Consider the following 5,651-nt stretch of genomic DNA (forward strand, 5'->3'; position numbering starts at 1 on the left):
GTAAGGAGAGCTGCAGCCAATTGGAGACGTGGATCAGCCGCTGGTATCTTTAGCAGCCAATCCATTTCAGCGTCTTGCCCAAAGTGGGCGTTCTGGCCTGTGCGTAATGACGCATCACGAAGATCAAATGTTCTTTCTCGAACATAACATTATAGAATTTCATTTTTATTTAAAATAAAAAAAAAATGCCGCAGAAAATCGAAATGCGTTTATTAATGAGCATTACTAAAACGTGTCTGGATTTAATTGGATGAAAAACTCGTGTTCTCCGCAGCGAGTTGCAATTTATTTTTGCACCCGAAATAAACGCAAGCTTATTTAGCGCCACCTTTAGCCTCTGCGTACGTGTCTGTGTCTGGCCGCTCGCGCAAGCAAGCGGCTGCTTTCCAGCTCGCAGTAATGAGATTAGAGGGGTTTCCAGCGCAACTTTGCAAGTGACCGCTAAGAACCCGCAGGGGGCAGCAGATAGCAGAGCCGCAGATTCATCATTATTCAGACACGAGTCCAGCTGCAGGCCGCAGGGATGTTCTTGATGTCCTCGCTGCGTGAGACACGGGAGTCACGCAGAGATGAAAAGTTTATTTAACAGTTTGTTCGCTCTTTCAGTTTCGGGTGCCTGGGAGTGGTGATGCAAGGTCCCATCCACCTCTGCCGCATCTGCCACTGACCTGATGTTCTTGCGCAGAGGCACATTAAGATATCCACTCAGGCCTTCAGGGCAGCAGTGACACAGTTTTCTCCCCCCACAGTGGAGCTGTCTCTGCAGCATGCGATCTGCAAACTTCCCCATGCTTGTTGTGATGATGCAGAAAATGACCCATCCTCTCTGATTCCCTCCAAACAGCCAGTTTTTACTTATTGTAGATGGCATCAATTGGTTGCTATGGAGACTTTGTAACCCAAAGTGCTCTCTGGATAATTTCACTTCAAACAGTGAGCTTTGGAGATTTATTTTGTCCTCTTTCACCTTTTACCAAAAGAATTGGACCTTTGCATCATGAATTTCCAGCAAGATGTATGAATAATAATAGAAAAAATATACTTGTTGCATTTATTTTGACAGGAATTGTTGGTGGCACAAATAACTGTTCCATTATAATTCAGCTATAAAATATCTGTGCACTGCATCTTTCAGCATTTAATTGAAATACTCAGATTAAAAATGTGATTTTTCTAAAAATTTCACGATAAGCTGATGCTATTGCAAGAAAAGATTAATTTATAGAACTGCCTGTGTTTGTGAAGTTAGAATTTAAGGCGACTTTCAGGGAAACTCATCAGGATTGCATGTGGATGGCTTTAATTGTTTTTTATTCATTCTAAGAAAAAAAAAAAAATCTTCCTTCAAGTTTGGAAAATGCATTTAGGATGAGGTGAAACACTGTTAACAAATGAGGAAATGTAATAAATTTATGAAATTATTTGGCTTACAGTGACAATGTTTTGATAGTAGCTGAAGGAGAAGCACTGGGGTCATGAAATGAGGCTGGTCCAAAAGGTCTGGGCCGGTTCAAGCAGGAGCGGATCCGGACGGGTGTGTTGGGAATCCGATCTGCCATGACAAGCTGTAAGGATCCATGAGAGAAGATCACCAGGAGGAATGTGTCTAAATAATTTACCACAGATCCGTTCCCTCTCAGGTTTTAGGTTTTGAAAGTGAAATCTTCTCTTTAACTCGGTACTAAAATATATTTATTTACATGCCGCATGTAGCACAGATTTACGACAAATGTCACCTTAACGCACATAGAAAAAAGAAAACAGTGTGAAAGGCCATGACCGGGGATGTGAAAAGAGAGTAGAAACATGTAAAAGACAGAACCACTGACCCGTGAAGATGCTCTATGTTAATAAATAAGAAGTTATTAGTAGCAGCAGCTCTTCTAGTGCCTTCATTTGAGAGAAAAACACAGCCAGTGTCAAGATCTTCTACCCTGAAAAACAAGAGTACACAGAGTTAGTGGCAACGTTAGCTTAACTGTTTGGTCCAGGAGAGAAACAGCATGAAAAATAAATCCAGCTCCACGATAGAAAGAGAACGTGAAATTATTGGCCGCCTTGTCTTCTAAAGAAAACAACACAAAAAGTTAACGACAACAATAGTTGCAGATAACACATAACTGGAGAGTAATATGAGTAGCACAGTGATGAAAATGGGAAAGTTTGTCCTTTAGCCTAAACTTACAACAGCGTACGTAGATTGCATAATGACACATCATCTAAATGGGTCGTTGTTTAAGGCAACATGCGGAAACGTTATGGGATATTTTAACATCCTCCAACAATAGATGTCGGTTGTTAGCTGACGTGGCATTAAACTAGGACAAGAATCAACAGTGGGTTTGATTATCTCTGTCATCTGTTGGTTGGGCAATCCAATAATTGCAGCCAACAGGAAGTTTTAAGATAAATTGCAAAGTCTGTAAGAAGGACATTTTCCCAGCGGTGAAACACACCCTGCATTGTACTCTGCTGCACTGTTTTAAAGCACAACAATAAGTAGGCACATTTGATTAAAGCCACCAAAAGTAAACTTTACATGAGTCCTTAGGTATTTCTTTCAAACAGGTTTGGAAATGAACAGCTAAACAAATAAAAGCAGGCTTGTGCGAAACAGAGCGATCCATTCATGTGCAGAGTTGCTGCAAATTCAGAAAATAGGGGTATTAGTCAAGAAAGGTTGGATTTGACTTTTTTATCGCTCTGTGTGCTCCAGTTCGCACAGGGAACATTTCCTTGGCAGTGGAATAAATGGATTAGATCGAACACACAAACAAATGTGCACATAAAATTCTGCCTGTACAAACAGCTAAGAAAACAACAACAACAAAAAGGAGGTTGGTGATTATCTTGAACACATTTGCAAAGAGAAAGTTCAGCTAAGGTCCAACAAATTCACGCAAAGATGACCCAGGCATGTCAGTAAATTAAAAGCGGTTGGAAATCTCCCAGAGCTGCTTTAAAAGCAGAACAGCTGCCAGAACTGAAGCTATTAAATATCGCCCAGGCAAGATGCCCAAACCCTGTCATTCTGAAACCGTAAAAAAGGTTGAAGCAACCAACATCCTCTTGCTTCATATAAATTAGAAATTCATGTTCACAGAAGTGAAGCAGTCCTAAACTTTCACACAAATCGTTTAGGAGAAATGTTGACGTTGGAAATATCAGATTTTTCCTCTAAACTCACTTTTGTTTTTGCATCCAACACTTCGTATGGAGTGCCTGAAAACTGTTTGCACTCTTCATGTTACATCCAAAAGCCCAAATGTGTGGTTATGCGATGCTAAGTGGCAGACCGACATCATTTTGAAGTGGAAGAAAAACATACTTTTTAAACAGTTTTTACAAATAAATATCTCAAAGTAACATTACAGGATTTTGTATTTAGCCTCCAAAGCTTCTTGAGGTTTATCTGTACCATATTTGTACATTGAAAGACTGCTCTGTTCTAACAACGTCCAGCTTATGTCCAAGTGGATTTTGGTCTGGACTTTGACTGGACCATTTTCTACGTGAATGTGAAATGAGCTTCAGCTCTGGGTGGATGTTTGGGGTAACAGTCCTCTAAGAAGATAAAGTTTGGTTCTGATCTTCAGTCTTTTGCAGCTTTTTTACAGGAAAAAAATATTTTTCCACAGTATGATGCTGCCACCATTGTGTTTTACCAAGGGTTGCTGCATTCAGAGTGTTGCGCAATTTTAGCTTTCTGACATTTATATCATTTTCCATGTAACAAAAAGCACATAATCTTATAACTGGATCTATAATTAGATTAAATTACACACATGTTGATTCTTGATTTAGTGTTCTTGCAAATGGTTGGTTTTTGCAGTAAAGTTGATGCCATATTTTTACATATCTTTCCTTGTAAGTCATTTTAAAAAGCAAGCATCCTTTTCTTTTTGCTTCGGAGTAGAAATAAAACACAGCTCTGATTTGGCAAGTTTAGAAACAACTGAATATCTGAGGTTTTCAACATGAGAAAAATCGAAACAAACAATAAGAAAAGCTAAAAAAATTATCTCTAGCAATTTTGGAAAGCACTCAGTTTCAACTGTGATTCAGCATGTGTTCCCAGGAAATTCACCCCCCCCCCCTAAGATGACTAACACAAAGCGTTCTCCCAGTGGGAAACTGTTTAGACAAATGGTTTGGCACCAAGACATAAACATCTGTCAGAAATACCACAAACCAAACACACAGCAGATAGCTGATAGTCATTGAGATGAGAAGAAAGTGTGAACAAGATTCATTAATACCTTCTCAGTGCGCAGCGTATCATGTTCTTTCAACTGCTTTCTTTCTTTTTCTCTGGCAGTTTTATTTATATTTTCCTCCATTTAATGAATTAAATTGACATAATATGTGCTACCTTGTCTGCTGTGGCAGGACCTTATTTCACCTGCCTCCCTTTGCACAATAAGTTGTCCAAATCTCCAATCTGCTACTAGTTAAGCCTGGTGGGATGAAGCTCATTAGCATGATTAAAATCTTTTACTGGAAAACCTGTATTCTTCTGGGAAATACAGTTTATTTTAGCCAATTCTTCTGAAAACAATAGACTTCTGATGGGTCTCTTTTTTCGCTCCAGCAAATTTAGAAACTAACTTTGGATGAGGTCCAGATGACATGTTCAAACTGTGCACAGACTGCACACCGATAAATCCCTGAGAGAGTTCACCACTTCTCTTCCTGCAGGATTGTGAAACATGAGCTGCTCCTCCACAGCACACACTTTTATAAACTCATAAAAGGCCAGGTTTAGTTAAAAGCATGAAATGACAATGCAAGTAAGTTTCTCATCCAGATGATTCTCATCTGGATCCAAAATAAACAAGAAAGCCGTTTGACTTAGTTCGAAACCTCTATAAACAGAAACAATCTTTCTGGGAACGATCCCGCATGTGTGTTCTGCTCTCTTTCGTTTGTTTGATAAGTTTCAGCATGTCAGAAAAAAAAGAGCAACAGCAAAGAATTTCTCAACACTCTTGTGAACAGAAGTATATATATATATAAATCCCCCATCAACATATGTTGTGGGTTGACTCTGGTTCTTCTCCCTGCAGCTAACTATGAGAGCCACCAGGTGGCGCATGTGTGCTTTCCAAAGCCACTTCTGTTACATGGCTGAGAAAATGAGGATTTCTGAAGAAGCTGAGAGAATTATAAGAAGGCAGGAAGTAAGAAAGTAAGAAAGAATTAGAAGGCAGGAAGTAAGAAAGTGCAAGTTTACGGTACAGTAAATATTCCAGGTTTTTAAGCTCTGACCTCATCGCTGATTATCCAGTATAAATGTCCGGGAACTTCATCATAACTTAACAAGTCACTAGTCATCATTAGCTGAACTGTAATCAATATCAATATAATTTGAAGTGTTCTCTTTTGCAACACTTTCAGCGTCTTTTCTTGCAGTGGAAACTGTAAGCATCTAATTATTTCAAAGATAATTCCATAAACTTAATTGAAATAAATTGATGGGAATGCACGCTTTAACAGTGAGTTCGCTTAGAAAAAATTAATTCTCCACCCTCTTGAGTCTCTGTTTGGAAAAAAATTACACAATTATTTATCATAAAAGAATATGAAAAGTAAACAAAAAAAAAAAAAAAAAATCACTCACTGTATTGCTGAAAACTAAAATGTCTCCTCGT

Source organism: Poecilia reticulata, chromosome 12 (genome assembly GCF_904066995.2).
Source record: "Poecilia reticulata chromosome 12, P_reticulata-male-v2, whole genome shotgun sequence".
Taxonomy (NCBI): Eukaryota; Metazoa; Chordata; class Actinopteri; order Cyprinodontiformes; family Poeciliidae; genus Poecilia; species Poecilia reticulata.